The sequence below is a fragment of the Pithys albifrons genome, chromosome 10, assembly GCF_047495875.1.
Source record: "Pithys albifrons albifrons isolate INPA30051 chromosome 10, PitAlb_v1, whole genome shotgun sequence".
Taxonomy (NCBI): domain Eukaryota; kingdom Metazoa; phylum Chordata; class Aves; order Passeriformes; family Thamnophilidae; genus Pithys; species Pithys albifrons.
The window spans coordinates 3,015,370-3,028,256 of record NC_092467.1 but is presented as its reverse complement, the minus strand read 5'-3'; the positions used below and the strand labels follow the sequence as shown (position 1 = coordinate 3,028,256).

Sequence of the window (12,887 nt, the reverse complement as noted above, 5' to 3'; positions counted from 1 at the left end):
AGGTCCCTTCCAACCCAAACCATTCTGTGATTTTTGTTTCATTGACAATGTCCAAGTTCACAAATCACCACAGCAAACAGCCTCTTGAACAGGGCCCAGCTTAGCCCTGCAATATAGAGCCAGCTCCCCTCTGAGTGCCCACACCTCACTGTCACCCAAAAGTGACCTCTCCCTTTGTCAGTCCAAGAGTGTTTCACTGCTGGGACCAGTTCCAGACATCCTAAGCACCAAGCTACTAGTGGACAGGCAGATTGCTGCTAAAATCAGGATCCTTCTGGGATCTCAGCTCTTTTTCCCTTGAGGGGACAGACTTGAAAGGGAGAAGGGATTATTTTCTCAGGAGACTGACAACAGCAGAGCAGCTCCCCAGAAAGAAGTTTCACACACACGTGCAAAGATTATTGCTGGGACATTTTCATTCTCAGCGTTGACCCAATAAATTCCTGCAGATGGTTGAGTTTCACAGGATATGTCAAGGCAAATGACAAGAAGAAGAAGGAGGAGATTTTCTCCAGCCTTAGTCTCACTGAGCGGAAAAGCTCTCCAAGTGAGTAAAGCCCAACGCAGAGCAAACCTCATCACCAGAATACGTCCTCACAGTTGTAAAAAAATCATTAAAAGGAGGTTGTTTATATCAAGCTGGCCAGTTCCTCTTAAAAAAAAAAAATCAAATACACAGACAATTTGAAAAATAGTAAGTGAATGAGTGTGACTCACACCAGTACAGTCATTAACGTTCAGTCTCTTCTGATAAGAGTAAGGGGCTCAGAACAAGCTAAGTAATGACTCAGGCCTTTTGTATGAATGTCACCAGCCATTTATATCAAACCAGATTGCAGCTTTTTATTTCATTAGATTGACGCTGTGATTGTATAGCAGAAATAACAAATAATCTGTTTCCACATGACTTTCCCCAGCATCCTGGAAAATCACCGTAATGTTATTTCTTAATTTAGGGCTTCCCACACCAGAAGGAAGGATTACCTCTGACTCCATGTAGTGCACCCAACAGGCCATTTGCACCACACATGGAAAAGTATTTGCTTTGCTTCTGTGGATCCATGGGCTGAGGGACAAGGCCAAGTGCCAGGTCCTGCCCTCTGAGCACCAGGAGGGAGCTGGGGGGGCTCAGCCTGGAGAAAAGGAGTCTCAGGAGGGACCTTCTTGCTCTCTACAATCCCTGCCAGGAGGGGGAAGGCGGGGGGTGGTGTGGGTTCAGGCTCTGCTCCAGGGAACAAGGGATGGGACAAGAGGAAACAGCCTCAAGCTGTGCCAAGGGAAGGTCAGGGTAGATATCGGGAGGACTTTCTTCCTGGAAAGGGCTGTCAGGCATTGGAAGGGGCTTCCCAAGGAGGTTTGGAGTGCCCAGCCCTGGAGATGCCCAAGGAAGGGCTGGCTGTGGCACTCAGTGCCCTGGGCTGGGGGACAAGGTGGGCATCGGGAACAGGGTGGGCTCCATGGGCTGGGAGAGCTTTTCCAAACTTATGTTCTGCCCATGCCTTGCCAAGGAAGCCTGAGTGGAAGGAAGGATTCTGAGGAGAGCAAAAAGCTCAACCTTTGTGCCACATTTTTGGAGGACACGGTGGGGTGAAGCTCAGCAAGGAAGCTGACATGGCATAAATAGCCAGACAGGAGATTTGAAGATTGGGAAACCACATTTGACTTCCTGCTATAAAGGATGTAATAGATGAAAAGATAGTGAATCTTATTTTAAAGATGACCTGTCAGCCTGTAAGCAATTACTGAAAGTACAGGTGACCCAGCACCAATGGAAGGAGAGCCCTATAAATAACCTAACTGGGCTGAAGCTCTGGAAAAGCTGCAACAATCACCATCAAGGTAAAGTCACACCTTCTCTAGTGCTCCTGGATTTAGTCCAAGCCAAAAAGAAACCAACCCTGTCCTCCATTCTGCAAGGAACAGCCTCACCAACTGGGATATTCAAGAGGCTGGAAGCATTTCTGCCTGAATTCCCACACCTGTGTCACGTTGGCCATGGAAGTTCCCACTTCCCACCCAGCCAAAGGCTGTAGTTTCCCCATGAACACCAACCCCAGGTCTGAGGAAGAGGCAACTGATTCAGGGCACGATGGTTTATGTTCCAATTATGCTGCTTACGCAGAGGAGAGTTAACAAGAAACAGCCTGTGAGAAAAATCCATGTCATCATATGTGAATTCACCATATGGTGAAGTCACAAACGTATTAGAAAGTGGAACTGAACAAATTCAAAGTAAGGAGTTCATTTATTCCAAGAATGAAACAGTTTCATGAGCAAATACCTTGAAATAGCTGCTCTTCAATGCCATATTTTACTACAACTGAAACTGCATCACAAATAGAAAACTGCCTTGAATGGAAAAGAAAAAAGCTGTCCTTGAGAGATGCCAAGAATATTCTTTAAAAATAATTTTCTCCGGAAATTGAAGCCACAAGGCAGAGAGTTTAGATGGCAGAGTCTCAAAATGGGTCAAAACACCTCAAGCAGATGATCAGTAATCCCCACTGAGTGGGTCAGGCTCTCCACAGCTTCTGTGGCAGTCAGTCAGCCTGTTTCTCCAGCAAGAAGGCCAAAAACTGAAGAAAAATTTGAAAAAGCTGATGGAAGTTCCATGAAAAAGAAGAATTATTGGGATATAGACTCTGTAAAAACACTGTGTGCCATTCAAGTCCACCTATAGTCATATAATTTTAACATCATCTCTGCAGGTAATTTGTTATATGGGAAAAGCAGATGGAAAAATGCCCAACATTTCTGTACCTTAGGATTTTGGAATTTACTTACCCTACAAATGAACTTTTAATCATAGAATTCCAGAATGATTTGGATTGGAAGGACCTTAAAGCTCATTCAGTGCCACCCCCTGCCACGGGCAGGGACACCTTCCACCATCCCAGGTTGCTCCAAAACCCATCCAAGCTGGCCTTGGACACTTCCAGGGATGCCTGACAGTTATTTAAGTGTAGCCTTACTTTTGGAAGCCCAGCTCAAGGCAGCAGAGAACAAAAACTCACACTACAGGGTGCCCCATATACCCAGAGCCAGACTCTCTGACATGGAAAAACTCCCAACCAGTGGCAGCTCCCAAAGTGCTGCCAAGAATGCCAACAATTCTGCAAGAACTTCTAAAAGTCAACGATACACATCTCAGCTGCAACACCTGACTGGACAGAGCAGTTTGTGGAATATATTGCTTTAAAACACAGGGGAAGGGAAGGAAAAAACCCTCCCCTGCTTTAAGTTTTTACCTGGATCTTTGGTAAAACTTTCCACTCCTCCTGCTCTGTGGTGAGCTGCTGCCTGCCAAAACCTCAGGAACGCCTCTCAAGGAGCCTCCCTGGCACTGGGGAAATAACTGCTGGTGAATGTTTGAGAGCACCAGATTCAGCCTCCAAGAATCCCCTGCAGATGCCTCACTTTGCCTTGGTGACAGCAGGGAGCTCAGCCAAGCCAACTCCTAAATATTTCTGGGCCAACGCCTTTTAAAGACTTGATTAAAATCAGGAGAGTTTGGTTCTTGCATATCTTTAACTTTTCCACTAAGTTTTCCACACCTTCATTCCTTCTTTCACTTTCCTGCTGTACAATGGGGATGGTTTAAAGGAAAACCTTGAGGGGAAATATTAGAATAAGCTTTTTTTTCTTGAAGTATTTAAGTTTTGGAGTGGGGAAGAAAAGCATGCAAGTGCTCAGGCTTCAACTGCAGATGACAATCCTCCTGCATTAAAGTTATGCAGAGGTTTCACACAAAAGCCAACCACAAATTTAGCTGAAAATGCCAAAGAGTTGCTAAAATTAACAGCTGGCTTCTGGTCAGGTAAGGCACATCCCAAGTAAAACAAAATTTGGCTGAAAGTGAGGCAAATATTTCCCTTAAATATCTTGCTGATTCTTTTTCGGTCAGTACCATGTTTTTGTGGATTTCCTGGCATCTCAGCTGGCACAGCAGCCAGTGCAGGCAGGCAGCTGGCACTGCAGGGCTGGAGGAAGGGCACACAGGAGGGTGTTTCCTCATCCTGCACTCATGGTGCCTGCACAACGTGACTCAACAGCACAACTTTCACGTCCTGACTCCAAACACGAGCCCTGCTCACTGTCTGCAGCGAGGGGACAACACTGCAGCACTTCCTTTGGTCCCCAGAACCCTCAAAGCATGACAAAATTGGAGTGACTCAAGGAAATTAGTCTGGGCTTTCTAGTAAAAGGAGCCATGAGCAAACTTCTGTGAGTGACATTTCTCAGCCCCTTTCAATGCTGGAAATATTTCATGGCTCTTGCCAAGCTGGAGGCTGAGTAAGCGACACAAATATATGTTTTACACACAAAGACACAGACACAAAGGCAAATATAGACAGGTCTGACACATGTTTTTTCACCAGAGACATTAAGTGACAAACTTACACTATGAAAGATTTTGCATTTTTCATATGAAAAATTTTATAGTCAACTGATTTAATAAATAAATACTAAGCCTAGCAGGATGACCCAACTGCCCAACCCACTTCCTTGAGAAGCCTGTGGTTGGACACCTTTGCAGGAGAGAGGACATCCATGCCAGTGGTCTCTGTCCTGTATCCAACCCCTGCAGCCAGGCAAAGCCCATCTGGCCAGACCTCTGGCTAAGGAGACCTCCAGCCCAGCACCTGAACCACTACAAAGAACCCCAGACTGGTTTGGGTTGGAAGGGACCTTAACACCATCCAGTGCCAACCCCTTTTCATAGCTCAGGTTGCTCCAAGCCCCGTCCAACCTGGCCTTGGACACTTCCATGGATGGGGCAGCCACAACCTTTCAGGAGGAAGAAGCTCCTGAGTTACCAGCTTGATTTTGAAGCCAAGCTCATGTTGGCAAAGCATTTACTCAGGGGTTTGGATTTTCTCTACAAAGCCAGTAAGACTTTGCTGGGCTTCTCCAGCCCTGCTCTCCCAGTTGGAGAGGGCAAACAGCCTTCCTGCTTGGAGAGCACACAGGGGAGCAGTCACTGCCCCTTCCAGAGCTTCCTCTTTCTGTGCCAGGGCTCTCACAGCTCCTCTGCAGCTCCCTGCTCAGCTCTGCCAACCCTGCCCAGCCAACAAGCTCTTTTCCCAGGGCTTGACTTCTCTGCTCCACCACATCAGCTGAGATCAGAGTAACAAGAGCAGGAACTCCAAGCTGTGGCTGCTGATCAGCTCTACTGATCTGGGCAGAAAGCTTTGAACTGGGTGACACTTCATTTTTAAACAACTCCCTCAAGGGCTACTGCTATGAACACAGCCAAGTCCTGAGAGGAGGGGAAGGACCTAAGCCTCTATGAACTCATCCACAACATTCCCAACTAAGGCTCTGGAGATGCGTTAAAACTGAAAATGAGTTTCATACAATTATTGGAAATTTTTCTCTTCCATAAGCAAGAAAAAAAGTCATTTTCTCTGTAATGTAAACTGATTCTGCCAGAGGTTCATTGTACCAATGGTTACACAAAGCAACCCAAACCCACAGAACTAACAAAATAGCAGTAACTGCTGAGTATCCAAACCTTCAATGTGGCCTTCATCAATGTGATACAATCTCAGTCACTAGGGAGCCACAAGCAATGACTTCAGAAGTAAAATCAAAGCCATGAAGAAACCCCAAATTTACATATTTCCCTGTAAAAAGAACTTTGCAAAATCAGGGACATAAGGGGGACTTTCATGAGATTTGATTCAGAAAACTTAGGTGAACTATGATCATCATGACCATAAACTCTTACCAAACTATCCAAGCTTCTAATTTCACTATTTCGTAAGACACCAAGGGCTTACCACTTCCCCTGCAAACTCCAGCTCTCTCTCAGCATATTGGAACACCCATTGATGTGCCAGCTCTGTGGTGAGAGGGGAATGACTGACACTGCAGGGCAGAGATTACACAGGGCAGGTGTTCAAGCACTTCTGAACAAGAATTTTTGCTCAGAAAATGCCAATTTATGAAAGCACTGAGTTGTCATTGGAGAACTACACCAGTCTTAACAAAACTCTTTTGGGAAGAGTTTAATACTACTTATACTCAGAGGTGAAATCAAACCAAACTAACCAGTTAGTGATGAGTACAGGGCCCTCTGAGCTATGGGAGAACAACTTTCACTGGCCCACACTGTTCATTTCAGAGGGTGATTTTGACTGAGATTTGACTTAATGCTTAGAAAGAAGCCATTTAGTATCAGAAAATCCCAGGATGGTTTGGGTTGGAAGGACCTTAAAGTTCATCCCATCCCACTCCCTGCCATGGGCAGGGACACCTCCCACCAGCCCAGGTTGCTCCAAGCCCTGTCCAGCCTGACCTTGGACACTCCCAGGGATGGGGCAGCCACAGCTTCTCTGGGCACCTGTGCCAGGGCCTGCCCACCCTCACAGGGCACAATTCCTTCCCAATATCCCATCTTATTTTCTCTATATCAAAAAAAAAAAAGTGAGTTGAAGAGCTCATTAAATTAATAAATTCAGGATTCTTGGAAAAAAGGAATTTAAGTACAAAAAGCAAAGTAACACTTACCAGCATGTTCTCACTGAATGTAATGGCTCACTTACCAGGAAAGTCTGTGTAGCCATGTGCTATTCCAGCTGGGAAACACCAGGGAAATGACAGATGTTGGCAGATTTTGCCATTAGTAAAGAGCTGGTGCTTATTACTGTCAGCACAGGCTTCACACCAGCTCCCTACAGGAGCCTTACCCTGCTTGGAAAAGTAGTGAGTCTGAGTATCACCACTGAACACAACCCACCAAAACACACTGGAGGTAAGAAAAGCCAGGATTTGCCTCCTGGCATCCTCCTCTTAGGTGCTGGACAAGCTACTGGTCTCATCTGTCTCCAGGTTTTTCACTGGCACTGCCCTCCATTCACACTTGTAGGGTTTAGTTACTTGGGAAAAAGTACATTTTCTTCACAACAGTCCAAAGACAAGAGGGTTGTGAAAATTTAGCAAAGTCCTGCCTTTATCAGAAGATAAAGGGTATTACACTTAGTGCTATGGTTAGGAAATCATTATCTATTCTCCTTGGATTAAGAAGGGAAAAGGATTCAAACAGAACAGCAGCATGAGAACAGCTGGGTTTGTATTTTATAGAAAACGTCTGTGTCAAGACATGGCCATTATTGCAGATATTTATTTTAGCACATACTTAGATTTATGAAATTAAAGAAGTGCCCCAAAAGTGCATTGCTGTTTACAATTCTCCATTATAGGCCACTTTTAAAAGGCAGAACACAAGAGGAGCAACCATAAAGTTTGTAACTCATGACATTCCACAGGTGTACAACCACCCTCTGCCCAAAACAGAGCTTTGCCTTCCAGGCCTGCAGGGTCAGGCAGAGGCTGCTGGTTTTGCATAGAGCTCCAGCTTTGCATGTGGAGTCCAAAGGCACAGCTTTGGGTGTGGAACATGCAAAGTGACAGTCCAGGCCACAGCCAGAGCTGCTCTGTGTTCAGGACAAGTATCCACAGGTCCTCTTGGGTTTCCTGCTGACATGAACAGGTTTGGGGATGGATGAATGAAACCTCTACTGGGGGCATTTATTTTTAGCACCCATTTGACAATGCAGCAAGTTAAATGCAGGAGAGAGGCAGTTTTAGGAATGGAATCAAACCCTGTTTGTAATCCCTACCCTTGAGACACTGGTGTGGTAACAGGGAGGAGAGGAAAAAACCACCACCAAATCAAAAAAACAACTTCACACTCAAATAGAAAGATCTGGCCTTGCAGTTTAATCATCTGGCCAATGGCATGGACAGACAGGATGCAACAGCCTGTACATGTGCATCCAATCATTCCAGCTTTTCCATCTACCACAACATGCCACTGATCAGTCTTGTCTGTCCTGCATGTTTTATAAAATGCAGCTCCTTTGGGGCTGGGACTGTCCAGTTATCACAAGAAATACACAATTGCACAGATCATATAATATGATCTCTGTGTGTGCACAAATAGATATATAACCTTATAATCCTGGTAAATATAAAAGGATAATTCATTAGAGAAGTGCACAGTCCTACAGGTCTTGGCTAAGGATATGAGCACTGATAACAGCAGTAGGAAAGAGGAATGAGGGTTTTACTGAATGATGCTGAGATCATTCTAAGGAAAATATCAGATGAATATCAAATATGAGTCAGTTCAATGGAGTTACTATCAGGTAACCACAAAAAATAACACAGATGTGACTGATACAAATCACATATAGTTCTGTATGTGGAAGCTTTTGACCCTGTACTTTCTGTCTCCTGACTAAATCTGCATATTTAGGGAAGCTGGAAAGATGGAAAGACAAGGAATTTTTGTTTGCAGGCTACTTTATATTTTGTAAAATATGCTTGAAAAATAAATGTACTATCAGCAGACACAAGAAGCACTGGCTCCTTCTCTCCAAGCTCCAGGATGTGCCATTAGCAGTGGCACCACTCCTCTGGAAGGAGCTTAAACACCAGAATTGAAGAGAGTTTGCAACCAGAGCTGCACACCCAGGCCAGCAGCCCAGTGTGACTCCTCCTCTGGGTGTTTGCCAGCCCAGATCCCCAAATCATCCATCACTACTCAGGCTCAGAATTCCCAGCACAAAGCAAAAGTGTGAGCTGAGAGGGAAAGTGTCACCTCAGCAACCCACTTTTGGGGAGAAGAACTGCAGTGTCTCTGTGCCCTGGCACAACACAGACTGTTAGAACGTTACAGAAAGTGAATCAAACCTGTACATTTATCAATATATGGCTGATATTTTCCCCTCATCAACACTGTGGTCTTATTTTTCACAGGCACTGTGTCATTCTATACAGCATCCCAGAATCCCAGAACAGTTTGGGTTGGAAGACCTTAAAGCCCATCCAGTGCCAATCCCTGCCACGGGCAGGGACACCTCCCACCAGCCCAGGGTGCTCCAAGCCCTGTCCAATCTGGCCTGGGACACTTCCACAATATGTTCACACTGGAGAACTAATTGATATTAATCAGAAAAGTCCATAAAATCTCACTTGCTGTACTGGCACAGTGTTTTCCATTTTTAAAAATCCCTAGCTCCTTTTACTTTCCTCACAATATGGTTAAAAAATAAAAGAAAAAAAAATTGGGAGTTTCTTGGTGCTTTGTTTGCTCCTGCTTTGGGCACCACTTTCCCCTGTCCTGGAGAACATCTCCTGCCCCATGGGCTGAGTAACTCTGCTCCAGACATTGACACACAAGCTACTGGAAATGGGTACAGTCAGGAAATTCAGATCATCTCTGAGGTAAACAGTAAAGGAAAACCCTCAGGAAAGTCTGAATACCAGGGTGGTGAGGGGCTGCTTTTTTTTTTTTTTTCAAAAGAAAAAGAGAATTCTTTTGAAAGTATTCTGTTACTACATCACGTTATTATAACCTAGGGCAGTGATGAGGTAATTTCCATTACCAAGGCAGGTTCTGGGATTTATTTTTCATACTACTGAGAAAGACAGTTATATCACTGAGGCATAGCAAACACAGACAAGAGAGTTCATCACCTCACAGAAACATCCTGCTGCCCCCATCCACGAAATCAAAAAGAAATTCTTCCATAAATTATGTGGAGCTTCTGTTTAGAAAAACACACATGAAACAAAACCAGACCAGCTGGAACCTCACTTTAAAAGTGTGTCTCATGACTGGCTTTAAGTGGGAGCTGAAATCCCAGCTGAAGCAGAGCTGTAGGAAAGGACTTGGGTTTATTGCTTGAATCACTTCCAGACTGGAAGGCACCAATATTTCTGACATGTACTTGCCCGTTAACATTTAACAATTAGCCAAGAATTCAGTTTTGCTCCACCAAGGTCACTCCCCTTCCTTGGATACTGTTCTAGAGGATACAGAGACTTTGATCCACAGCAGGATTATGTATCAGATTAAATCTGAATTTACTCTCTCATTGCTCAACTCCATGCATTAACTATGGGCCATACCATACTCTGAGCTTTTACCTCTTGAGTTAAAAGGTTTCCATGGAAAACCAACTACTTTCTCATATTTTGTAGCTATTTTTCGTACACTTGAAACTCCACAAGCAAGAAACCCCTTCTCTGGCTGCTGTGTGAGTCTTCCCCCAGTGTTTTCCAGCCATTCAGGTAACCTAATTCCATCTGAATTCAGTTCCCAAGTCTCCAGAACAGCACCAATTCCACTGCCAATGCTGTTCCCTTCCAACCAACATGGGAGTCACCAAAGTTGCCACATCCCTGAATACTGCACATCAATTAAAACACTCAAACAGAGCCATTCCTGTTACTCCTGAAGCAGTGTGCACCTGGAATGACATTGCTCCATTGCACTGGGTTCAGGCCCTTGGCATTGCCAGGAAAACATGTCAAGGGAGAAGAAGTTATCCAAAACTGAGGCTTGCTCAACAGCTTTGCAGGAATACCTCGGAGGGAAATACTCAAGGCTCACTCCAGACTCGTTATTTTTCCCCTCTGTATGATGAAAAGTCATGAACTGAAAAGTCAAACCCAGGCTGGCTGAAATATTTCCCATTCTAGCAGGCAGCTGGCAAAAGTAACCTATTCAAAGTGTCACAAAAATTATGCTTCTGATAACTATGTTCAATGAGACACACTCAAGTTCAGAAGAAATCAAGTATGCAAAATTCCTGACGCAGCAGCGTTGGGGGAGTTTTCTTTTTTCACTTTTTTTTTTCAATTTGGCTTTTTATCTAATTCTTCTAGAAAAACAAGTCATAAACAGCACTCAATGTCACGAGTCAAACTGGTGTTCTTCCAGTGCAGAATAACTGGCCATGCAGGAGGAGATTAAATTATGGGATTCAAGTCCAAATCACTATTTGCACTTTTTAAAAAAAAATTGTAGATCCCTGCCATAAAGCAAGAAGAGAGTGCAGAAAGGTGGGAAGGGACAACGTGGAGATTTGGAGAGACAGCACTGCTAGGGGAGCACTTAACTCTACACTGTATATTAAAAATCTTCCTGTTAACAGAAAGAAAATAAAATACACACATTAGGTTTGGGTTCATGTTTTCTCTCTGGAATTCTCACGCGGCTGAACATCTCCTGGTAACCACAAGGAAGCTGAGCTCAGGCATCAGTGGTTTCGTGTGTATCTGACTTTACTGGGGTGCACGGGAGCATCTTCCTCCTGGAACATCCACCCAAGCCCTGCCCACTCCACTGCTCCTCCCTCGGGACCGGGGCTTTAACCAGTCTCTGCAAGCCCTCACCTGCGAGGAGCCTCCACGGGCAGGCTCGTGGGATTTGCTCCAAAGGTGCGGCACAAGGAGCCTGTGGACAAGCCGTGCCCAGCTCCGCAGGGGTCCCACAGCGCCAGTTCACACCAGTGCAACCCACTGGGACAGGACGCCCACCAGTGCAGCCCACTGGGACGGGACGCCCACCAGTGCAGCCCACTGGGACGGGACGCCCACCAGTGCAGCCCACTGGGACGGGACGCCCACCAGTGCAGCCCACTGGGACGGGACGCCCACCAGTGCAGCCCACTGGGACGGGACGCCCACCAGTGCAGCCCACTGGGACGGGACGCACACCAGTGCAGCCCACTGGGACGGGACGCCCACCAGTGCAGCCCACTGGGACGGGACGCCCACCAGTGCAGCCCACTGGGACGGGACGCCCACCAGTGCAACCCACTGGGACGGGACGCACACCATTGCAACCCACTGGGACGGGACACATACCAGTGCCAAGCTCTGAGCTCCGGGGGGAGCGCGACCACCAGCACGGGAGCTGGTCCTGCCACGCTCTGCAGGTGACACAGCAGGGCTGGGCAGGGGTCAAGTGACCCTCCACCGTCAGTGCCAGTTTGGTGTCAGACACGATAACCCCGTGCAAACCAGTGCCCAGGCCAGGCTGGACGGGGCTTGGAGCAACCTGGGCTAGTGCAAGGTGTCCCTGCCCGTGGCAGGGGTGGGACGGGATGAGCTTCCAGGTCCCTCCCAACCCAAACCGCTCCGGGGCTCCGGTCCGTGATCGTACAAGGCAAACCAACGCACACCTGCCAAAGCCGCGGCCGCAACTCTTACGGGAGGACCCAGAGCAGAGCCACCATCGCACACAGCTTTACGAAACTCCCCCAGCCCTGCCGGCTGCGCCACCTCCGCGGCTGTGCCCGCGGCTGCCCGACCGCCCGCTGTCCCTTCCCCTCCCCGCTCGGCACCGAGCGCTGCCCCGCCGGCACCTCCCGAAGCCTCCGCCGGGCGGGCGGGCGGCGGCACCGCGCTGTGCTCGGCACGGACCGCTCCCCGCTCCGCCCCAGCCCCGCAGCCCCGCGCTTACACCTGCCGGGTCCGGGGCTCGGCAAAGGCTCCGCGCCGGGCTCGTCCCGCGCCGGGTCCCGCTCTCGGTGCCGCTCCCGGTCCCCGCTCCGGACGGGAGGGGCCGCGCGGCCACCGCCTCTTAAGGAGGACCGAGGGGCCGGCAGCCGCTGCGGAGTTGAAAGGGGACAACGACTGGGGGGGAACAGCTGTGGAGCTGAGGGAAACAGCTGTGGGGTTGAGGGGGAACAGCGGCCATGGGGCTGAAGGGGCTGTATCCCCCCCCGGCCTCTCCAGCGCGGAGGGGAGCGGACGGCCTTAAGAGCCCTGCCGCGACGGGAGGGACGGACGGGCAGCGCTCGGCGGGGCCGCGGCGGAGCGCGATGATGGAGTGAGTGCAGTTTGTGTTCGAATCACTCCTGTTTAAAACATCCACTCCTGTTTGAAACATCTGCACCTGCCCCGGCGGCTGCGGGGATTGCCCGCCGCGAGGGGTTTCACCGCAAAACACGCATTACCTGTAAATAACGACATTAACAGCACGTGTGTGTGCAACACCTTCGCTCACAAGGTCTTCTTTTTGGAAAGGTGGGTGTTAAAACAGCGGCAGCAGCCCAGGAACCCCTGCTGAGCCCACCGAGGTGCTG

At 47.8% G+C, this 12,887-nt stretch overlaps 1 protein-coding gene across 1 annotated transcript in view; it reads right to left on the bottom strand.

The window, feature by feature from the left end:
* PLA2G4A (phospholipase A2 group IVA) overlaps nucleotides 1-12,352 on the bottom strand; it is an 87,193-nt gene extending 74,841 nt beyond the window's left edge. Inside the window, exon 1 of the mRNA XM_071565325.1 lies at nucleotides 12,263-12,352. The gene's annotated coding sequence lies outside the window, so the exon portion shown is untranslated. The remainder of the gene's footprint in view (nucleotides 1-12,262) is intronic.
* Nucleotides 12,353-12,887: the final 535 nt, after the last annotated feature.